This window comes from Haliotis cracherodii, unplaced genomic scaffold (genome assembly GCF_022045235.1).
Source record: "Haliotis cracherodii isolate W230 unplaced genomic scaffold, xgHalCrac1.p SCAF_4, whole genome shotgun sequence".
In the NCBI taxonomy this organism is placed as follows: domain Eukaryota; kingdom Metazoa; phylum Mollusca; class Gastropoda; order Lepetellida; family Haliotidae; genus Haliotis; species Haliotis cracherodii.
Window position 1 is genome coordinate 57,471,697 of NW_027266297.1, and position 25,718 is coordinate 57,497,414.

Below are 25,718 nucleotides of genomic sequence, written 5' to 3' on the forward strand. Positions count from 1 at the left end.
ATAGAGTTGTGTAAAGCATCACAACATGAAATATCAGAACAAATTCAAGCTGACAAAATGGTATGCAATTTATCCTGTTTACATTGCAGTTCATGTTATTGTGCAATTCATTTGTTGTGGAGAATCGGCTTGGTTTCCAAATGTCTATTGACAAGCCAGTAATGGCAGATTGTATCTATATTGTGTGGAGGGTACCCTGGGAAATACTGAATGTATCTCACCATTTGCCACCAGGAGGAGTGTAAACAAGGACCTTCTCTACACTGGTGGGGCTCCGCATCGATGGTACCTAAGTCAAATAGTACTGATTTGGGTGTGTGTTCTTGAGTATATTATTATTAAATTGGCTGTGTTGTGGTGTGAATCCATGTGAATTTGTTTTGTTAGATTGGAAGTGATATATCTAAGTAGAAAGTGGCCATCAGTTTGTCAGCCCTGATGCAACTATATTTGAGGTTCTAATGTGTCTTTAGTTTGTACCCCTGTGTGGACCATCACATGTAATACTGGATCCCTGCCACACAGTACCCCTGTGACGACCCTCACATGTAATACTAGATCCCTGCCACACAGTACCCCTGTGTGGACCCTGACATGAAACACTGGATCCCTGCCACACAGTACCCCTATATGGACCCTCACATGTAATACTGGATCCCTGCCACACAGTACCCCTGTGTGGACCCTCACATGAAATACTGGATCCCTGCCACACAGCACCCCTATATGGACCCTCACATGTAATACTGGATCCCTGCCACACAGTACCCCTGTATGGACCCTCACATGAAATACTGGATCCCTGCCACACAGTACCCCTATATGGACCCTCACATGTAATACTGGATCCCTGCCACACAGTACCCCTATATGGACCCTCACATGTAATACTGGATCCCTGCCACACAGTACTCCTATATGGACCCTCACATGTAATACTGGATCCCTGCCACACAGTACCCTTGTATGGACCCTCACATGTAATACTGGATCCCTGCCACACAGTACCCCTGTATGGACCCTCACATGAAATACTGGATCCCTGCCACACAGTACCCCTGTATGGACCCTCACATGTAATACTGGAACCCTGCCACACAGTACCCCTGTATGGACCTTCACATGTAATACTGGATCCCTGCCACTCAGTACCCCTGTATGGACCCTCACATGTAATACTGGAACCCTGCCACACAGTGCCCCTGTATGGACCCTCACATGTAATACTGGATCCCTGCCACACAGTACACCTGTATGGACCCTCACATGTAATATTGGATCCCTGCCATACAGTACCCCTGTAAGGACCCTGATATATATGGATCTGTGTGTTTGCTGGATGTGGTATTAGATGAAAAAATAAGACGTTTTCTCAGCGGAGAGTATAAGTAGCTGCAACAATTTCGGAGCGTATTATTTTCCGTTCTTTAAATCATTTGCGACATGACGTCCAGACCATTATTTTCTTCATCAATCAAACAAGCAAGATTTTGTTCGAGTTAAACATGTTATTATTGTTTGCAAGTTCTGAACGACTGGTAAATGGAAAAGAAAAAAAAATATTCAATTTATTCATATTACATTCAGATATTGCATCTTGGCGACTATTTGATGCATAATTTACAATACATAGCACCGAGCCAGGAAGCATGGGGAACTGGTCTGTTGACAGATTCATGAATATTTGAGACAATCACATAATAACTTATCACTAGTTGATGGGTGATTGTTTTCTCTGCCTGACTTCTGCTCATCATGGGCTGTGCTAGCAACCATACAACTCATCATAATGCTAGTATTTTCCCATGTTTGACCCGAATGAACGGACTGATTATCGTGGATCATGCAATGCACTCTCTACACAAGGAGATGATAAAGGGTGGTTGTGGTGTTGCAAAAAAAATGACAGCTTTTAATGAAAGAGTGCTTTTTGGAAGGAAAAAGACGTATTTCCATATTGCGTGGGGAGAGTGATTTCTGATGCAGCCTAGGAGAAGTCTGATACACTGATGGTGAACTCATTTCCGAAGGTGATAGAAATTTGACATTGAGAAAGGAAATTGCAAATGATAAAATTACATCATTGCACCTAGGAATCTGCATATCTGGAAAAGTTGTCATCTTCGGGAAATGGAATTTGTTTGAAAATTATACACTTTTGTAATGTTCATCTTCACATCATTTCCTTGCTTCAGTTGAAGGAGTATAAAAGACATTGGCGACAGTAACTTTGATGTCAATGGGATCAACACTTTAGTTTTTCATATTTTTTTAATATTGATGACTTGATTATCTAGTGTATTATAGCTCGATTTCGTTATGATAATTATACCACCGAACCAGTTGTTGCCGCAGTTACTTTCGGAAGCGATGTTACTGTCTCCCTCATCAGTAATAACTCATCACTGACTTCTTTGGAGAGTTATTTTGTAAATTATTTTTGGAGTCATTTGAAACTCAAAATTAAGCTTAGGGAATAAGTCCAGTGTATAATAGTGTGACAAAATGATAGCATTATGCTTGATAATTGAGGGTAATATGAGTTCTACTCTCTTGTAAAATCTTTACTCTTGCAATTTTGTTCAACTAGAATGGTGATTGGAAGGTCAGAATGGCTGAGAGAGAGTGACGAACACTTGGACATGCGTGGAGGACTACGGTGGAGGTGTAAGTGCCTCATTGTGTGTTGTCCTGCCTCGACATCCCCTTGGGATCCCGGTCCGGGGTTCGATCCCCGCCCGCGTCATAGCCAAAGACCTTAAAAGATGGTACTTGTTGTTACCCTGTCTGGCGCTCGGCATTAAGGGGCTAAAACAAGGACTGGTCGGCTCAGAGTCAGTATACTGTGTCTGAGTGGGGTATTCATGTTAAACTGCGTCATGGTATCTCAGTGTGCTAGCACTATAAATCGGCATCAGTCCGGACTGGTACAAGCAGCCACACAGGTCGGACCGTGGGTATCCGGGCTAGAATAGGTCCACAACAACCTATGCTGGTCGGACGTGGGTATCTGGGCTAGAATAGGTCCACGGCAACCTGTGCTACTGAGGGTATTCCAGGCTGGAATACGTCCAAAGCAATCTATGCTGGTCGGACTGTGGGTATTCCAGGCTGGAATACGTCCACAGCAATCTGTGCTGGTCGGACCGTGGGTATTCCGGGCCAGGATAGGTCCACAGCAATCTGTGCTGGTCGGACCGTGGGTATTCCGGGCTAGAATAGGTCTACATCAATCTGTGCTGGTCGGACTGTGGTTATTCCGGGCTAGAATAGGTCTACAGCAATCTGTACTGGTCGTAAAACTAAGTGGATTGGTTGGTCAGGCTCGGTGACTTGGTTGAATGTATGTCATCATACAATGATGGTGTTGCTCATAATGCTCACAATAAGACAGTATCAGTCACTACATTGTCTGGTCCAAACTTGATTGTTCTCCAGCTGTCATGATACAGCTGGAATTCTGCAGCGTTAATCAACAAACAAAACTATCCTGAAAGCATGAATGGTAACTCAGACCATGATGTATTCGATGTAATAAGCGCCCAGGGTGCTCTCAAAATTAGAAATAAGGGGCTCTTATCAGAATATAATTTTGGTGGGAGAGTTGAAAGATCGTAAATTTTGTGGTTTATGCTGACAGCCTGAAATGATACAAAAGAAAAGTCTGTGTGTTTTATACACGACAGATATATTTTTCCAGAATTTATTTGCCCGTAATTAAGGGTGCGTAGTTATACACGAGTGGATAATATACACGAATAAATAAGTCTTGTGTACATTGATCAGTCAGAAGGGTTCCATTTTTGGATTGTTCACTAGCCAATATATTAGCAAATATCTCGCTTATTAGAGCGGGGTGCTTATTACGTCGAATACGGTATACAGACTGCCGTCATATAGCTTATTATGGCATAGCAACAATAATCATTACTCGAGAAAGAATCTAACTGTCCGATACGCCAATTGCCATCTTGTGTCATGAAGTCAGTATGTTTGAAGTGACATCACCTGCTTGTCACGTCCCAACTGACCCTGTGCTCATTTCGAGTTACCATGCTGAAAGTCGGATGGAGGTCACAATTTAATTCTCAATTACAAAATATTTCACTGACCATAGGTTTTGTAACTTGTTAAGGTGTCTCTAGAGGGGCGTGTAGGATTGTTAACGAGTTTGTGAACACCATAAAATCCCAGTCAGTGAGCTGTGAATATTTATCTGTCCTTGTAATGGACAAGACACAATTTGAATTATAACTAAACCTTTTTGAGATTGAACTAGAGGTACAATGTTTTCTGAATGCTCAAAGTGAGCCTTTGCAATGGGTAAGTTTTCAGCAGCAAGAAGAACAAAATGGCAGCCCTATTCTTAATGCTTGTCTCACGGTACTGACAACTCGAAAGGCATTTGCTGCTCATATTCATGATCATGAAATGGGTCTATGTCATCGACACCTTCACTGTGACCCATTCCGGCCCTGGGCAAATATGTCTATAGGGAATTGCTTACGTGGCAAACAGATTCATGAAAATGGTCAACAATAATATTTGTTCAAGCAATAACTGATGGAATTTCCAAGGACATTTGAGATACAACGTGAGCTATGATGAAGATCAATTGTTCAATCAGACGGCATGATGGGTAAGGGAGATATGATTGAGATTCTAATTAACGATGTGTAAGCATGACTGACTTAGGACACGGTGTCGGAACACTATCAAGCGCCGAGCAAGCAGACATGCTCCATGAGCGGCAACAGCTCTGGGGGACCATTCCACGGAGATATGTGTCTATGGCCAATTTGTCGTGAGCTGTTTTCGCCTCTGTTCTCAATCATAGAATTATCAGTTTCTTTTATTGATTGGTGACAATGAGCTGTGATTTATGTTCAGCTTCCTCTTCAGGCAAGGCTGTAACGTTGACGTACAGGGAGAGACATTTGGGGCTGTTTTAGTATTGACCATGCTTGCCAACACTGTTCAGCATCTTCCCGATGCAGCAAGAGTGTGATGATGTGTTTGGTGCCCGTGTTTTGATACACACAATTACTGCTCGTTATTTCGGAGGCTGCCCAAATTTTATGGCTTTGCGCAAGGGGATAATGATGGCTACCGATTCCCCAATTATCTGGTTCAGTTTCAGATCAAATAGTCCAGACTGTAAAGCAATGGTGCTGGAAAGCTAGCCCTAGATTAGACCAGTCCCCGTGGATGTGCTCTGGTAAAACGGCAAGGCGGTAACCTCAAAACATACATTGAATTGAGACTTACTTAGTCCTTTGATGCTGTCAGACATAATTAATTTAATTCAACGAGCAAAGCGGGATCTTAATTATGAGGATCTCATGAGAGTTGCATATCTTGACTGAGGGGAATTAAAACTGAACTTGATATTGGATCGTCAGTTTGATGCAAAAACCACCTAATATGATAATGCATATTTCGTTATACACCTCGTATGATATATACACTGTCAGCTGTGCTTTTAAGATCAATTCATGAATATCTTGCCTGGTGGCTGTATCTATGAACCCTAATGTCTGTACGTGTTATTTTCACCCAGGGACTTCATCAGACTATTAAATCATCAATTATTGCAATATTGGCATTTTAGTGTCTGTTTGAGAGCAATTTAACTGATGATGCAATTACAGAGCATACATATGTACGTTGGGAGGATGGGGAGCTAGTTTGAGCGGTGTTTAGATAGCAATCAGGCATCAACGTAGGCCTAATCACCCGACAACAGCAGTAAAAGTAGGGCATTAATCTCTTTCATGTATATTTTAGTGTCAACAATGCTGATCAGGTTATAAGGACCTAATTTGTTTTAATTGTCAGAGGCTGCAGTAATCATCTTAATGCACCTGTGCTGTTTTATTCCGGCTGAGAGAATTACCTACTATCTCAAAATGGCTATTTTCTTTCGTAATCTTTCATCAATAAGGACAATGTGTCTGTGCTTGTTTTTAGTTCATTTTTGTGTGTGTGCATTTTTTACATCATTTACTTTTTCTTAGAACTGATATTTAAGTGTAGACTAACACATTTTGAAATCCATTTTTTATGGTTTTTTACAATTTCTTTGTTGTGGGCTTTGCATAATTGTTATTGTTTGAGAAAATATGTGAATAGTGTTCAGAATTTTATGTCTAAACATTCCAGTATGAGGGGATTTGTTTATGTTAAGCTGGACCATACCATTGTAGAGTTAAGATGCCGCTTTTCGCTGTGCAAAGTTGCCTCACTTAGGGCTTTCCTCCCACATTAAGCTGACATGCTGTACAATAAGATGAATTGTTAAACAGCAGTAAAGCCAAATTAATCACTCCATTCGGTTATAATATTTTGTTTCTATAAGGTTACCAAATTGTCCCATGACCACTATTTTCCATGTTCGAAGTACCATGCTCTAAGTTAACACTGCTAATATAATCCACCTTAGAAAATTAAAGAAAAATGTCATTCCTTAAAGATCAGCTATAATTAGCTTAACACTTCTGTAGTGTTTTGGTATTGAGATATATGTGAAAAAAATAGCAAATTTGAATTGATGAACCCTAAATGATTGAATTTGTTATCGATTCAAGACTTTTAAAGTGAATTATGTTTCCACGCTTGAAGCTTATCAGGTCATTTGTTGTTGACAGAGAAAAGCTATGACTCATATTCAGTTCATCTCTTAGCCGAGTCTAGTATTTCCATATTTAGTAAGTCATGGAAATGCTGCACAATTGCAAAGTGTCGGAAGAGCCGGGCACAGATGACGCTTTATGATGACATTCAGATGACATTCAACTTAACCAGTGTTGTCACATTGTAATAGGCTTAAAGGGCCCACTAATTAATATTTGTGGGTGTGGTGGGGCGATTTTAGAAAAGTCTTTTCCCAGAAATGTTCCAAAAGATATATTTTTCAAGTTTTATAATATGCTGGATGAAAGTGAATGTGATGTAGGTACAAAGAAATTGTTCGGCTGTTTTAAGAGATTAATATATTTTGAAGTACTGACTGAAGAAAATATTCTGTCTCAAACAAAATCCTTGGACCCTCTGAGGATATTAAATGGCTGGTGCCCTACTAAATCTATGTCTGTTTGTAAAAGTCCTTTTGCACAGCATACACTGGATCTTGCAGGGCATGCACATAAAGCCTTAAATGCTAACTGTGAAAGAAGCGAGGTGACAGTCGTGAGTCATTAAATAGAGAGCTTTGTCAGCTAATTGGCCACAGCAGAACACAACTCAGCTGCCAGTATGAGTTCCCTGTTGATGAAGACAACCCTATTTGATTAGAAAAGGTCCCATCTCGACAGCCGGGGTCCATACACAGAGGGTCTAGACCATAGAGGGGCTCAAACGAGGAGGCTGATTATGTGGCATCAAACCCTGATGCCTTGAATAGAGAATGTCCCATCTCGACAGCCCATGGAGCTGGGGACCAGTCACAGAGGGTCTAGTCCATAGGTGGCAAGGAGGTGGATTGTGTGGCATCAAACCCAGATGCCTTGAATAGAGAATGTCCCATCTCGACAGCCCATGGAGCTGGGGACCATTCACAGGGGGTCTAGTCCATAGGTGGCGATGAGGCTGATTGTGTATCATCATATCTGCTCATGCTTTCAGTCATTGGGATGATGAGGTTGTGTTAATAGCCTAGCAGCTAACGCATTTGCTTGACATGCTAATGGTCCATGTTTGATTCCCCAATGTGTGAAGTCCATTTTGGTGTTCAACGGTACGATATTGCTTAAATATTGTTAGAAGTGGCGAGACGATACTCATTTTCTCACTTCAATGACTTGTGTGTCTAATCCGGACTTGATTATGTACAGTTCAGCCTGATATTGCTGGTAGGGGGACAATACACTGATGCATTGATGGATCATAATTACTTACTTCTTGATAAAAATACCAATCACAGTTGCACACTAAGTAAAAATTATCGATTCTTACCTTATATGTTTCCTTGTACACCAAAAACTAATTAGTAGCGAAAATGTATATATTTTCATACATTGCACCATACTTGACACAGCCAACTGTGAATTGCAGTGTGCCAGGTATTTGGCCATCCTGTCTATGAAAAAGATGGCTTACACACCACAGAGAAGTGCACATGCAAGTATCATGATACATATAGCATCATGAGCAGTGAAAGTATCGTGATACGTATCGGATTGCACAGTTGGTGTAAAACTGACTGGAATAAACTGACTGGTACCAGACAACACACAGATAAGACAGATTACCCTTATTCGGATTCTGGTTTGGAATTGTCCCCCAGCAACCTATTCTTGTCAGTGGTGTTTTAATGGACCAGTTGGCGAGGGTCAGTGACTTGGCTTATTGCATGTCATTGTACCCGCAAGGCGTCGATCAGTGCTCACAATATCAATCTCTGGATTTTCTGGTCCTGGCATGCTGTCATATAGCTGGAATTATGCTGAGTGGTGTTTGACAACAAGACCCTCATGGCAATCACCAGCAGCCATCTTGAGTAGCCTAGAAGTACAGAACACAAACCCAGGTTGCCGGCCATCAAAAGTCGCCACCATGAGCAACAATAACCACAGAAGCTCCATAATACAGGCCCCATATAGTAGGCTCCGTACAGCAGACTCCATACAGTAGGCTCCATACAATGGCTGCCTACACACTACAGGATCTGTACACCAGGCTCCATACAGTAGGCTCCATACAATGGCTGCCTACACACTACAGGATCTGTACAGCAGGCTCCATACAGTAGGCTCCATACAATGGCTGCCTACACACTACAGGATCTGTACAGCAGGCTCCATACAGTAGGCTCCATACAGTAGGCTCCATACAATGGCTGCCTACACACTACAGGATCTGTACAGCAGGCTCCATACAGTAGGCTCCATACAATGGCTGCCTACACACTACAGGATCTGTACACCAGGCTCCATACAGTAGGCTCCATACAATGGCTGCCTACACACTACAGGATCTGTACACCAGGCTCCATACAGTAGGCTCCATACAATGGCTGCCTACACACTACAGGATCTGTACAGCAGGCTCCATACAGTAGGCTCCATACAATGGCTGCCTACACACTACAGGATCTGTACAGCAGGCTCCATACAGTAGGCTCCATACAGTAGGCTCCATACAGTAGGCTCCATACAGTAGGCTCCATACAATGGCTGCCTACACACTACAGGATCTGTACAGCAGACTCCATACAGTAGGCTCCATACAGTAGGCTCCATACAATGGCTGCCTACACACTACAGGATCTGTACAGCAGGCTCCATACAGTAGGCTCCATACAATGGCTGCCTACACACTACAGGATCTGTACAGCAGGCTCCATACAGTAGGCTCCATACAATGGCTGCCTACACACTACAGGATCTGTACACCAGGCTCCGTACAGTATAGCTCCATACAATGGCTGCCTACACACTACAGGATGTGTACACCAGGCTCCATACAATGGCTGCCTACACACTACAGGATCTGTACACCAGGCTCCGTACAGTAGGCTCCATACAATGGCTGCCTACACACTACAGGATCTGTACACCAGGCTCCATACAGTAGGCTCCATACAATGGCTGCCTACACACTACAGGATCTGTACACCAGGCTCCATACAGTAGGCTCCATACAATGGCTGCCTACACACTACAGGATCTGTACACCAGGCTCCATACAGTAGGCTCCATACAATGGCTGCCTACACACTACAGGATCTGTACATCAGGCTCCATACAGTATAGCTCCATACAATGGCTGCCTACACACTACAGGATCTGTACACCAGGCTCCATACAATGGCTGCCTACACACTACAGGATCTGTACAGTAGGCTCCATACAGTAGGCTCCATACAATGGCTGCCTACACACTACAGGATCTGTACACCAGGCTCCGTACAGTAGGCTCCATACAATGGCTGCCTACACACTACAGGATCTGTACAGTAGGCTCCATACAGTATAGCTCCATACAATGGCTGCCTACACACTACAGGATCTGTACAGCAGACTCCATACAGTAGGCTCCATACAATGGCTGCCTACACACTACAGGATCTGTACACCAGGCTCCATACAGTAGGCTCCATACAATGGCTGCCTACACACTACAGGATCTGTACACCAGGCTCCGTACAGTAGGCTCCATACAATGGCTGCCTACACACTACAGGACCTGTACAGCAGGCTTCGTACAGCAAGATGAGTCGGCAGTCAGTACAGACCAAGATGGATTCAGTGACCTTTCAGTTTCAAAAAGTGTATGAGCCTTCTAGAGATGTGAAAACCCAGTGATGTGCAATTCAGTTGCATCCCTAAGGTGGAAAAATAACACACAAGTAATTTATTTATTCCAAGCTGGACAAACAATAAACCACCATGTAAAAACCGCTTTGGTGGGAATAATCAAAATCTATGGCCTTTGAAGCTGAAGATAATGGGGTTTTCATTTTTTCAAAGCTTCCCAATAAAAATATGAATATTCCCCTTGTGTTCTGATCTGTCATGAAGTCGTCGTCTCTGCACAACACAGACAGATCAGGCATTCTCCGAACAACATCAGCAACCAGCATCGCGTTCTCGCTTAAGTCACAAGAGAGGCAGATTTATTAACAGCAGTCTTTGAAGGCGTGCAAGCTTTTGGTGAACGGATTAGTTTCCCGATCAAGATGAACGCATTTCCATAACTGCTTGTCAGCTGGAGCAGCCATGTTCTGGTTCTTCTTGGTCAATTCTGTGGAAACGCTGGTCGGAGTATTGGTGGAGCCATTTACCTTGCTGCGATCACCTTGTTTATCACTTCTCCTTGACGTCTGCTGGGACCGAGTAATTGTGATCCTAACCTCGCGCCGTGGGAGAGAAAATTGAATTTTGTGAATATTCATCACCTTTGACCGCCTTCCGTGGTCGAGACATGGAAACGAGCTCAGATTAAAAGAAATTAAATTAATTCTGTGATGGTGAATTAGATGGTCTGCGTCGATGTGACATTGTGCAGTATCTTAGATTGTCAAGGCGCAATCCATCTTGCGTGTTTTTATTAAAAATTGAAATCTCAAATTCTCAGTAATTTACCATGCTTTGACAGGCCAAAATATTGGTACTGTGGAAATTGAAAGCAGACAAATTAACATATAGATATATATGAGTGCTTGGATCAATTCTGTTGTGGACCTAAATATGAAGCGTGGAAGAGTTGGTAAATCTAGCATATTGGCTTGTGCTGCGGCCGAATCATTTTAGAAGTTTGATAGTTAGATGTCTACTGGGTTTTTAAAATTTTGATTATCAGATGCATTGAAACAGCTTTTGCTTGCTTGTATCTGTCCAGACACTTTTTTATCCCTTGTTCTTTTCTAAAAATTGCATTTAATCTCCATATTTTAACCATAACTTACTGGTAATTGAAATCCATCTATGAATTTCCTGACATTAATAAATGGACAGATCTTTCTGTTCTTAGAAATCCACATTAAATAAGTTTTTTATTAATGCCACAGACGTCAGTACAAAATTTTGTTAGTCACAGAATAATGTTTGAATATAACGATGAAATCCATGACTCATATAGCTTCAACAAGTAATACACATGTTATTAATAGGTTAATAATACAGTAAGTTTTATTAGAACAGATTCAGTTTTTAGAATACTCATATTTCATAGTACTAATAACAGCAAGTCATTTAATATTTAACTTAATTATAGTGTTTGACCGACACAAAGGGTTCTTTTTCAGTTTTTATAATCCTCATATCATATAGTACTAACAGCAAGTCATTTATCATTTACTTAATCACAGTGTTTGATAGTCACCTTTCAAAATAGCAAAACCCCAAGCTCAGCTAGATATACTGTCATAATCCTGTTGTCCCCCTTGCCCAAATCCATTGTCCCATAAAAACCTAATCCATCCCGCCCTATGTACTCAATTCAGACATTACGGCCAGTGAGGGTCCAACACTCAGTGATTAGCAGTGTGAACTCGGGGCTCATAAGCGCTTCATTAAGTCCACCAAGCTCCGTCTGGACTTGCTAATCACTGGCTATTTGGCCAACAATACATCTTTTCTCCTGGGGTGGAAATTAGGGGCGGGATTAGGGAGTTACAATCTCCCAGTCGTCTCCAGAAGAGCCAGCATTGGCTGGCCCATACAGACGCTGTTTCTTTATGGCAAGCTAGTTCTTTTTGGAGATGAATATCATTGAATAGAACAATGCCAAATTACCATGAGCTTCTTGCTATGTCTGAAACTTCAGCACGACTGACTACCAGTGACTTCTGGCTGGTTGTCCTTTGAAGACTTGTCTGGTAAGGACAGGTTGATTAAAGAGGGTCCAGTCTGGTTGTAAAGTCATTGAGAGACAATACATCTTGTTGTCCCTTAGGGCAAGCACCTGGGTGTCTACAAGCGTGTATCAGATCATTGATTTCTATCTACATGGTAGGCTTTCCTAGCCTGGAGGATATTGTGTTTTGGGATTGAGAGTTGAGGAATTGGGTAATATGTGGGTTGGGGCTTGTTCCTAATCCTTGCTACGGATTACCTGACTTTTGCTGTACAGATCCTAGTATCCGTGGAAGCTAGTCTTGTTGGGAATACATTTGATCATACTGTGTTGTCCAGACTTGGTGCAAATGTGGATTAATTTTTGGTAAGTATTGTTATCATTTGGAAGTATGATATCATATTGTCTGTGTGTTTTTCTGAGAACCAGTGAGGTTTATAAAGTTTAAGTAGTTGTCTGGGAATAGGATGAAATGTTAGTGTGAATGTTGAACACTACACATCATGTTAATATGTTAATATTATAATCTATCCAACTACCTTCACAGCCCCCCCCCCCCCCCCCCCCCCCCAACCTGGTAGTGCCTTTTTCCTTCACCCAACTCCCCTATGCCCCACCCCCTTAACATACAACTCCTTACCCCTCCCCAACTCTCCATCCAACTCCCCAACGCTTGACCTCCCCTTTCCCATTCAACTTCCCCCACCCCCCAACATACATATATATATGTGTATATACATGTTAAATTCCATAATCCCCCTATTATCATATTTCTAAGTTATTTATTTTTTTCATGTTGTTTTGAGATGTAATTTGTTGAGTGGGGCTGTTGGGTCAGATTTGTTTCAGCGATATTTGTAAAGGTTCTAAAGAAATATATCATTTTAAACCTTGGTGTCTATTTTGTATGCCTGTTTTTGGATCAAAGAAAATGGTTCAACAGAAGTAAATATAACACTCCCTACAGATAATCTTATGATGTTTGTTGTAGTGAAATAGTTGTCAATAAACATGCACCTAATTATCAAACTCATATCATGTGACAGCTGTAAAAAACTTTATACCTCTGTGTCTACAAACAATTACATATTTTCTTTTTTTTTGCTACATTCTTATTTTGTCTTCATGCATTCAACCTTATCAGACTATTTCGATGTCAAATCAACAAATCAACAAAGTATGTCATTATAAAGACATAAATTCTCCATTGCCATTTGTCCGAGAACACATTACACATGTCCCAGGATTCTAACAAGACATATAATTACTGTTTATCCTTGACGTCAAAATTCAAAATCCCTGAGTTGGATCCAGCGTGAGAGACTGGAATAAACAATGATCTGTGGAGGGTAAATTGTAGGTTGTATGACGGTAAATGCAGCAATTACTTGAAGCGGCAGCCTATTTGACACAGGCAGACGAAGGGACATGAGTCACATGTCTGAGTCGGCACCGGTCCCCCACTATTGTTCTGCCGCCATTTTGCAGCGTTCTGTTAGCTCACCTTACCAACTAAGTCTTGTCTTGGTCTGCAAGTTTTTGTCTCCAGGAAGTGAGGGATGTAAGTCAAAGTGTCTGACGTGACGCCAAAAGCCCAGGTCCAATTCTTGCTGAAAGCTCACTCACTTGATGAGTGATTAGGTCGTCGGTGGGAATTAATGTTAGTTTATGATATATTAGATATATTTTTAAATAATATATGGAATAAATGAATTTATGGATAATATTTTGAGAAAAGGTTGGGTTTGGGATGATAATTGGTTGAAATAGGTACCCAGAACCGTCCTTGTCACAAGAGCCCACTGTTATGAAGATTGGGTCACTAGTGTTTGCCCTTGGTTATGATCAATGGTTTTTCAGTACCACAACAGTGGTCCTGGGCTAACCAAATGTTTAAGGCCCCCATCACTTTGGAATTTCCTCTCACATCCAGCTGTGCTGCCGTGAAGTAACTGGAATATTGTTCGAAGCGGCTTCCACACAACCCACTCAGGTTCTGAGCATCTTTGCTTGTTTTTTTAGCTCAGTAAATGAAGGAACCTGTGAACATCTGGGTTCGACTAGGTCCTGAGCAACCCATGCTTGCCAAACAAGGCGACTATGCTTGTCATTAGAGGCCACTAACAGGATCGGGTGGTCAGGCTTGTGTTGATTGATGCTCATAATGTCCATCACTGGATTGTCTGTTCCTGGCTGATGTACAGACTGCTATCATATGGCTAGAATATTGCTGAATGCTGCTGAATGCTGCGTTAAACAACAAACAACAAACAAACAAACAAACAGTAAATGAAGATAGGTTGACCTTGTGTGGTCGGTCTGTGTCTGACACTGTACCCTGACGGTAGATCATTGTTCACACTGCCCACCATGGGTTTGTTTGTTTGTTTGTTTGTTTGTTTGTTTGTTTGTTTGTTTGTTTAATGCCGCATTCAGCAATATTCCAGCTATACGACAGCATTCTGTAAATAATCGAGTCCAGACCAGACAGTTCAGTGATTGACATCATGAGCACTGATCTACTCAATTGGAATACGATGACTTGCCTCAACCAAGTCAGTGAGTCTGACCACCCAATCCCATTACTCACCTCTTACGACAAGCATAGTTGCCTTTTATGGCTGAAGGCCTATTCTCCACCGGATCTTCACGGGTGACCACCACTGGTGCCCGGTCTGACTCACTCACAATACTGTTGCATAAAACAGCATTCTCTCACTCACCGACAATGTCTTCAGAGACTTCACTTTTTCAGGTCATAGGAGACGAGTTTAATTCAAGATATCAGTCCGTACAGCAGTTTTATGTAAACGTCAACATAAGCAGAACTTTTGCATTATCAGAGCTCCAGATAAGCTGCGTATCTGCGTGAAATACGCATCAGAATTGCATAAATACGCAGTAAAATAAAATCCAAGCGTATCAAATACCCAAAGAAAATTACAGATATGCTACAAAAATAAAACTTGTGCGTATCATCAAAATATTGTAAAGTAACCCTGCGTATTTGATTAGCAAATCAGCAACTTATTTTGAAATTATAAACGGGTATTCCATCAACTTTGCCAAACTCCACGATGACAGTTACATCATGATCATTTGCCATCACACTTTCTTGTGGAAGTATCATGGTATTTTTGAGTCCTATAAAGCTCTCGAACCAACACGACACCAGTTTGCAGGGACTAGATGAAGAGTGTTTTTAAATATTTAACTAAAATACCCACATGTGTAAAAACTAGTGGGTAACAGAACTTTGAATACCCAGATAGAATTACTGATACCCAATGATTTTAAAATGCATAGGTAAAATACCCACAACACCAAAAGCTTATCTGGAGCTCTGCATTATGAAGAAACTGTCACGTTGTATTGGAAGTATTTTCTCTACTGACGTTGTTCGTTGAACCTTGAGCAAACATCCAAGTAATTTGTCATGTGTTTCTGCCGTTAATGAAGTAAGGAGCACTCTGCAGCAGCCAGGATCAATAGAGTTGCACCTCGAATCATGGACTCACAGAAGTTATAATTCAAAATTAGATAAACTATTGAAACTCATTGGCAAATGAGGATAAAACATTATAGGCCATACAAGCAAATAATAGAATTTCTTCCTCATAAGTTCGACATGAAAATGAAGAAGTTATCGTGTTTGTACTCCGCCCATCAATTTCATGCTCTCCATGTCAGTCTGGCGTAATCACTTGCGATCAGAGAGGATGCTGCACGAATTAGAGGTGACCTTGAGGTCACCACACATTCATTCCTCAACACAAATTTCCCAGCATGCTTTGTAGAGCTGTCAAAACATTTCAATCAATTGAATGAAGGTATTGATGAGTCATTGGAGGAAAACATTCACTCGTAGATTCTGTCCCAAAAAGATGAAAAATGTATTTGACACATTTTCAAAACTGTTATGTTAAAACCTAAATGCATTTAATGAACTTTTTTTCTTATCCAATGGTGTTGAGTACAGTAATTGTTGTTTCCTTTGAAAAAAACTATCAAGGAAGATCATTAGGAAACAATTTTGTGAAATTTGTCTTTTATTTGAAAAAATAGCTTGTTTAAATTTGGGTTTTCAAATTTGTTCAACAATCACACGTTGAAAATAACAAGAACACGTTTACTCCCGACGATATATTTTTATTATGTTGAAAGCATTTGAAGTGTTTCCTTGCGATGTTTGTGCAACAAGGAAAATACATATTGCAGTCTGTATGCCACCTTCCTGTATACACATGATAAACATATTCTTGCTAGACAAACAGAACCCAGATCATACATAATTCCTACAGATATCTCCACCTTGACATGCAGCAAGTGGAAGCTTCTCCCACGATCTGCAACACCCTGTCTACATGTGCTGGTGTTCCTTCTAGAGTGAGACTGCAATGCATTTCAAATTGGAATTATTCAGGGTTTAGGAAAACAAAAGATTTCGATCTGGAGCCAGAATAAACAGTTATTTCCTGACAATGAGTATGAGTGAGAAATCTTATTAAGCCGAAATTTCTTGAAGGGCACAGTCTGTCAACATTACATTGGCATCGACCAATGCCGTGCATTGATAGACGCTCGACGTTTCTCCCCGGAGAGTTCTTTGCCTCATTCTTTGCCGATTCTTCTCATATCCTCGCAGTTTGTTGGCAACTGTGAAATCCTTTCGTTACAGTTATGCTCGGAGGATTTAGCAGCAAAATATTATGGCTATAAAACTGTATGTGATGGATTGAGAGTGATGAAAGTAATATCTTGTGGTCTAATGTACATTATGGCTGCTGAGGCATGGCAAGCAGGGCAATATACAGCAATATACGTGGGGATAACCTGTGGAGAGGCCCTGACGTGGGGAACAACTGGGGATGTAATGGACACTGGAATGGGCTGTGTTGGGAATATTGCATTTCGTTTCCTGCACACTTTTTTCTGTGTCAGATTTATGTCTTACTCATAGTTACTCCAATAATGATGATAATAATAATAATAATAATAGGTTCTTTTGTTGTTTAACATCTCACTAAGCAATATTCCAACCATAAGCTGCTGGTCTGTACATAATTGAACTGGACCAGACAATCCAGTGATTGACATCATGAACATCGATCTATGCAACTGGGATACAATGACATGTTTTAAGCAAGTCATTGAGTCTCTTCTCCCCTTACAACGAGCATGTGTTGCTGAAGACCAATTCTAACCCTGATCTTCACAGGGGGAGATAAGCAAGGGTTGCTGAAGACTGATTCTAAGCCGGTTCTTCTCTGGGGTAATAATAGGTGACTTATGAATCATAACGTTCCACTCCATGTTAACCCTGGTCAGATCAGTGTGCATTCAGTTTGCATTCACTGCTCATGGGGAGTCTGAAATCCTGTGAGCTGCAAGATGCAAGGGTTTACATGATCATCTTCATCCTACCGGGTACCCATTCACTGCTGGGTGGAAACAGGGAAATCTTAAACAAAATTACAAAGTATGTAGTGGATGTATCACTCTTAAGCAATGGATTGAAAGAATAAATATTTCTGAGAGCTAATATGGCTGTCATGTCAGGAAGTGATGTGAAGATTTATGAGGATACTCAAGCTGTGTCATCACCTGTTTCCTGATGTAGGGGATCCTACAGCCTGTATGTTAGAATACAATAGTTTCCTTGAATGGAAGAGGTTAGTCTGATGAGTGAGCGAGTGAGTGAGTTGGGTTTAACGCCACTTTTAACAGTATTCTAGTTATATCGCAACGTGTCAGCTTAATGTGGGAGGAAAGCCGGAAGTGATGCAGGTCTCAGACGTTTACCACTTAGGTGAAGCCCATGAGCATAGGTATGGTGCTGACAAACCTGGAAACATAATTAGGGCGAACCGGGATTCGAACCTTCAATCATAGGTTTCTGGCGTGCCCCAGGGACGCAACTCTACACGGTGAATCACAGCGCCTTAGACGACTGGGACACCTGTTCCCCTGTTGATATGATTAAGCTGTATCACTGGTAGTGCAGGCCGCAGTGTCATTCAGTCCAGTCCAGTAGCAGAAGGGGAGCTCAGAGTACATCCAGATATGGGACAGTGTTGAATCGGTCAAGTACGCTGTTGTTTCAGTATGTCAACACTTTGTTCTTTACTAAGATTCTTGACATATTTCCTCCAGTGATTAATCTGTACAGCTAACACAGGAAAGTGAGATAAATATCCCCCTGTTAATGTATGTATGTACCCTACACACAAACAGCCAAGTTACATTCCTTACAGCCCATGGAGAGTCAGAGTAGATCCCTGTTCCACATGCTTATCATGAGAGTCGAAAGGAAATTACAGTTGGATGGACACAATGTGTGACATGCCTGGTGGTGTATCCATAGGCTGGTTGCTGGTGTGTCTCCCACTTTCAATGAATTATCTAATATTGCAGGGATCGATTTCACTATATCCAAGCTTCTCCAGTTCAGGTAAAACATTGCTTGTGCAGGTAACTTTTATTGCCAAGATGCACGCAGTGCAGGTAACATTTCCCACCACAGCAGTTATAATTGAAAAAAAGGGGAAAACTGAATTCTTTTAGATTTGGCTGCAAATCTTTTTGAATCCAGGAAACAAAAGTTTATGAAGTTTGTGAAATATACAGGTGGGCTGAATGCAGTGAGCCTGTAAAACTAATTCTTCACCCTTCCCACTTGGACAGTCACTCATGAGGTTACAATCACATCAGACACTTTGAAACTTCTATTTGAGGTTGGACATTACTATATATTGATGATGTGAAAAGCCATGTACAGATTTACCCAAAAGAAAATACTGGAGCACATTCTCAAGTTTATGTTCTTTGAATTTATTTGATCTTAAAAATAACTGAAAATACAGTCTTTCAATTTATGATAAACTGGTGCAGCCAGTATTGTATTTTGGTTGTGCAACCTGATAAATTTACTAGGTTGCACCTGGTGCAGGTGGTAAAACTGAATGAAATCGTACCTGTGTTGATGACTGAGGCATACAGATGTGATCTCTCACATGAACCCTAGTGTCAATCGACAGATGCCTGTGTCTATTTGTAGTTCTAGTTCTACCCTTTAAACATTTTTATTGATGGGATCACATACTGAAAAGCAACTGTTGTCCTGTGCTATATTGGCTGTGTTGTGGCAGGACAGGTATTATTTTAGAACACTTTATTTAAGAAGGGAGGTATTTATAGACTCAACATATCATTTAGTGAGTGAGTATGGTTTTACGCTGCTTTTAGCAATATTCCAGCAATTTCAAAGCGTGGGACAACAGAAATGGGCTTCATGCATTGAACCCATGGGACTGCAACCTAGGTCTTCAGCGTAACGATCAAACACTTCAACCACTAGGCTACCCCACCACTCCTAAACGTATTGAGTGTCGAGTGTTTGGGATATATTTGGGAGGCATCTTTTTCTGCCTTCACAAGTTGGTGTGAACCAGGGCTACCACCTTTGTCCTTATGTGTCACTGCTAACATTGGTCATTATGTCATTGCTTGGAAATTGTTGTGCTTGCTAGGATATCTTATATAATAGGGTATTGTTAACTTGATTTGGGAATAATAATTCAGCTAAGTTCAAATTTTGAATACGCTGACAGTATAATTAGATATTAAGATTTCAAGTTATGTTGTTCAAGAACAGTTATTTACACACACCCAAGATCTTGTTGAAAGTGTTCACTATAACATTTTACACTAAGCTATTGCCCGACCTACCCAAGGTTGAGTTGAAAGTGTCCATGTTTATATAGCTGTCTACCTGGCTGCACGTCTCTGTGGTGTCTTATGTGACTTTGTGTATGGTTGTCCCGGTCAACCCCGATCACCTGCAGCCGTTCATGTAAGTGTGCATATACGTAGTGCAGTGTCACAGCAGGTCACACTGTCATGTCTCCTGACAGGCTGATGGGGGAATTACATAATTGGGAAGTTATGGTGTTGGTTGTTCACATGTCTTGCTTTCTGCGACACAAATAACACCTGTATTTGTCATGGCTGTTCAAACAGGCCAAGCTTTCATGATGCATCAGTGTGCAAAGTAAACCCTAGCTGTGCTCATATAGTCTGTCAGTTCTGGGGTATTATCAGTACACTGATGACATGCTGAATGTTAAGAAATGAGCTGCGACTATGCTTGTCGTAAGAGGCGACTAACAGGATCGGGTGGTCAGGCTTACTGACTTGGTTGATGCATGTCAATCGAATCCCAATTTGTGGATCGATGCTCATGATATCAATCACTGGATTGTCTGGTCCAGACTCGATTATTTACAGACCGCTGTCATACAGCTGGAATATTGCTGAGTGTGGCGTAAAACAACAAACAAACAAAACTATGCATGTATGCTGACAGCCCTCATAGTGACATACCCTTGCTTGTTGAGGGTGACCAGGCATCTGGCACATGCCAATTAATTTGTCTTAGCATCCATTTTAAGAACTCTTGAGTCACCTCAGTGTACACAGCTGGTACAAGGAAATTAGACTGGAATTTCACAGAGAATGCCTGTCCATGCGTGGTCATTAGCTTAATTAGGCCTACATAGTTTATTGATTGTCACTCTTTGCAAGTTAAGAAATACAAAATATGTTTTAACATTGAAATGTTGGCTTCTGTGTACCATCCAGTGAACAGAAGGAAATCTGACATGGACCGTCATAACATTGATTGTACTTTTTATCTTACTATTAGATACAGCTGCCATACATGCTTCAGCTGCTTAGTGTCAGTCATTCCAAAATCCACAGTGTTTTGCATCCAGTTGGACTTGTTTTATTGGTGTCCATTCTTTATTTGAGTATTTAGGATGCAACATTTTGTGTGGCAAAACCTGCATAAAAGTAAGTTTAAGAAGTGGAGAATTTGCCAAATGATTGTCAAATATGTTTTTTTAGAGAGCAAAAATACATTGAAGTATTTTGACATTAGGAATGAGAGGGGATTTTTATGCTGTCATTGCAGTCATACCCTGAGGTCAATATTAAGAAGGTTCATGGGGTCCTTGAGGTTGGCTCCTTTGGCATCTAGGGATTCCCTAAATAGTCCACCATTAACATCAGGGTTAGACAAGGTCCCCTTGACTTTCATGGGTAATTCCAACACTGCTTATCACTACAGCATGACAGAAGAATCATGTCTAGACCAGCCAAGCCATCGGCTGATGATTGCGTGGGTTGTGATCCATGTCTACTGTCATACAGGCCTTGCTGTGTCTCTGATCCAGCATTCAGATCATGAAGCAGCAGGGTTTGCTTGCTTGAACTGTTCTGTGAAGATTAATGTCAGCTTTGCACTGAACATACAATGTGAAACATGCATTCAACCCACATTAAATGTCTTATCTTGTGATTTGCTTTGTTTGGTTGTTTGGTGCTGCACTCTGAATGTTTCTGCTAAATCATGGCAGCCTGTAAGCTCTGAATAAAATTGGCAAGCTGCCATCCCGATGAAATTACCCCCAACTCAAATCGTTTTGATTTAGGTTTATGGTGGTTTTGTTGTTAATATTTAAAGTTCAAGCAGTTAAAAAATAAAGAAGTTCCTACCTACCAAACTTCAGACCATCGGGTCGGGTTGCCCGAAACCAACAAGACAGTTCCATAATGATGGCCTAAATAGTCTTAGCCAGACAAACCAGTGATTGATATTATGAGCAATGTCCAATTACACATTCAAGGTATGTACACATTCAACAAATGTAGGGATCTAGAACCTTCTCGGGCCAAGGGTTAATGTTTTCCGGGGGGCACAGGTGGCCCAGTCGTCTAAGGCGCCGCGATTTGCTGTGCAGTTACAGAAACCAGAAACCTGTGAATGTGGGTTCGAGATCCCGGTTCGCCCCGATTATGTTTCTAGGTTTGTCAGCACCATACCTGTGCTCGTGGGTTTCACCGAAGTGGTAAACGTCTGAGACCTGCATCACTTCAGGCTTTCCTCCCACATTAAGCTGACACGCAGTGATATAACTGGATTACTGTTAAAAGCGGCGTTAACCCAACTCACTCACTCACTCACTCACAGTACAGAAATCTGATATGACCTTCAGTTATCATTTGGAAATGCAGTTAGGGTTCTGATAAATGAGTGAATTGTACAAAATCACATTCAACAAATGTAGGGATCTAGAAATTGAACAAACGTAGGTAAGTACACATTCAACAAATGTAAGGTCAAGGGTCAGGTTATGTCACAGGCTGATGCAGTACGTTTTCAACATAATACGTTCAGAGCCAGATTAACACTGGAGTTTGTTCCTGATAGCTTTAAGCTCAAGACCAACACTTCCTTCCGCCTTGCTGTATATTCACAATTGTTAACCTTACGCCAACTCATGACCCAGCTCAATCAGCTAAATGACCAGCGACAACAATCAGAAAGGTGGTAAATATGCATGGATATGTATCATTAATAGAAGCCAGTATCTACCCCCCTCAGGACTTGCCTCACAGGAGCTGGAGTGAATAAGTACCAAATCCCGGTGGATACGTCTTTGAATACGCAGATTTGGGTCCATAATCAGGAACTCCGATAACATGCCGCTGGGACTTCACATGGCACCAAACTGCTAGTGAAGTCACTGTGGCCATGTTCACGGAATGTTCCTGCCTTCTGCTCTCAATTGGAATACCGTTACAATATGGTTATTGATTGCTTCTAGGGCCAAGGGTTAATTTCTTCCGGTGGATTGTGGAATCGCCATTCCAGTACAGCAATCTGATATGACCTTTAGTGATCATTGGGAAATGGTGAAATTGCAGTTAGGGTTCTGATAAATGAGTGAATTGTACAAAATTGCATTTGTGGATTATAAAGAATGATGGTGCTGCAGATGGTGATTGGGGTCTTGTATAGCATGGCAGATGGACCATTCATGCAATTAGCGTCGCACCAAGAGGTGAGATCTTCCACACAACAGTCACAGTCAAATGAAAGCATACATTCTGGCAAATGTGATTTAATGATAAAGTAGAAGCTAATTTAGATACAGTATTGATCATACTGTCACTTTGCGTAAGAAAGGTATTTATGTAGTGTAAGATGAGTCCGAAATGACGTGAAGCAGGAAATACCTCTAATGTTCAGAGCAGCAGACTCGTTTTGTCCTGATGTTTTATGATGGGGAAAGGTTCTTCTGGAATTGTAAGGGCAGATAATTCAGTATTCATTGGAATCTTAGTGTGTGGAATGTAATTTCTGCAAAGGATTCCTTTGACGTTTATTGTTTGGTACATGATAATGGTGATTGTTAAATTATACTGGTGGGATTCAAATGATATTTTGTGCCATATTGATCTACTGAAAGTATAATTTTCTCATTCTGATGTTGTTTTTGTGGTGATGAGAACGTTGGTTAGTTTCGTTTACACAAATATAGCATCAGACATGGTACGTCCACAGATGTTGAAAAGATTATTATTTCACCAAGGTTTCCAACAATTTCCTTTGTCCCCTGAAATATTCTAATCTTGTTATGCTCCTCCAATAGAATATTTATAAGCCTGTTTTAAAAAAGCACTTTTTCCATTGAACCTTACACATTTTTCACGAACAATTGATTGAGAAGATTTGAATATTTAAGGACTTGTGGGACAATGGTGTGGGATGAATCCACTGCTTAGTATTCAGGGTTCTGTCCACTTCATCCCTGGACGTCAGAGTCTGACCGTGGCAATGGGAATAATATTCTACTTGTATTTGTTTCTCTTGCTAGAAAATGTATAGGTTTTCATCATTTTAGCCTTGATGCCAAAAGTGGAATTTACAAATGAATTTTGAATTGTGTATAGATCTGTTTGATCAAAGCTGACAGAATGAATAATTTACAGGTCTTGTGAGGAAAGAAGTAAAATTTGTAAAGTAGATGTCATGTAGTCCTATGTATGTTTGGATTGTTATGTCATCTTCTGAACCATGTACTCTTACACTTCAGTTGACTTTGGATAGAATCATTTGGAGAATGTTTGGGTCTGTATATAGTGAGTGTTGGAGTTGGGAGTGAGAGATGTGTGTAGGCCTTTATAAGGTGGGGGTTTGGGCTGGGAGATTGGAGATTAGCTTTGGTTTGTATAAGGTGGGGGTTTGGGCTGGGAGATTGGAGATTAGCTTTGGTTTGTATAAGGTGGGGGTTTGGACTGGGAGATTGGAGATTTGCTTTGGTTTGTATAAGGTGGGGGTTTGAGCTGGGAGTTTGGAGATTAGCTTTGGTCTGGATAAGGTGGGGGTTTGAGCTGGGAGTTTGGAGATTAGCTTTGGTTTATATAAGGTTGGGGTTTGAGCTGGGAGTTTGGAGATTAGCTTTGGTCTGTATAAGCTGGGTGTTTGAGCTGGGAGTTTGGAGGTTAGCTTTGGTCTGTATAAGCTGGGTGTTTGAGCTGGGAGTTTGGAGGTTAGCTTTGGTCTGTATAAGCTGGGTGTTTGAGCTGGGAGTTTGGAGGTTAGCTTTGGTCTGTATAAGCTGGGTGTTTGAGCTGGGAGTTTGGAGGTTAGCTTTGGTCTGTATAAGCTGGGTGTTTGAGCTGGGAGTTTGGAGGTTAGCTTTGGTCTGTATAAGCTGGGTGTTTGAGCTGGGAGTTTGGAGGTTAGCTTTGGTCTGTATAAGCTGGGTGTTTGAGCTGGGAGTTTGGAGGTTAGCTTTGGTCTGTATAAGCTGGGTGTTTGAGCTGGGAGTTTGGAGGTTAGCTTTGGTCTGTATAAGCTGGGTGTTTGAGCTGGGAGTTTGGAGGTTAGCTTTTTGTCTGTATAAGCTGGGTGTTTGAAGATCGGCTTTGGTCTGTATAAGCTGGGTGTTTGAAGATCGGCTTTGGTCTGTATAAGCTGGGTGTTTGAAGATCGGCTTTGGTCTGGATAAGGTGGGTGTTTGAGCTGGGAGTTTGGAGATTGGCTTTAGTCTCTAAACATCTTGTTTTAGCAGGGTTTGGGGGCATGGGCATGAGGCAGCTGATGTATTATTAGTAATACAAAAGTTAACTCGCTGGCATTAATGCTTGTGAGCTGCTTTATGTTCTAATCAAACTTGGGTTGCTACTTGTTTTGTTGAAGATGAATATTCCAGGTCTTTAAAGGAAGGATGCAGCCATTTCAATTCACGGGGCAGATCTCAGCTTGCAGTCTCAGATTCCAACACTGTTCCAGGTTGTCACAATTTGCTGGAACCTGTAGCTCTTACTTTCCCCTGACTACATTAGCTTGTTATTGATACCGTGTTGTTTGTTTTCAGATTTGGAATTACCTATATATTGTGTGTGAGGCAGGACTTCTACTGATTCCAGGAACAGGTAAGACCTGCATCGACATGCTCCTGTAGATTAAATTGAGATGAAGACACAGGGTTGACAAACAAAACATTTTCACATATCCAACAGATCATTCCGACAAAAAACACTGGACAAGCACAAAATATCTTTAAAAA

General features: G+C 41.3%; 1 protein-coding gene across 6 annotated transcripts in view; it reads left to right on the forward strand.

Moving 5' to 3' along the window:
* LOC139479772 (roundabout homolog 1-like) overlaps positions 1-25,718 on the forward strand; it is a 108,622-nt gene that overhangs the window by 45,121 nt on the left and 37,783 nt on the right. For 4 of the 6 annotated variants that reach the window (XM_071262631.1, XM_071262630.1, XM_071262633.1 and 1 more), the window contains one exon: positions 25,527-25,584. The gene's annotated coding sequence lies outside the window, so the exon portion shown is untranslated. Of the gene's footprint in view, positions 1-20,082; positions 20,150-25,139; positions 25,159-25,526; positions 25,585-25,718 lie in introns of those variants that run through there. The other 2 variants (XM_071262632.1, XM_071262634.1) reach the window with 2 other exon arrangements.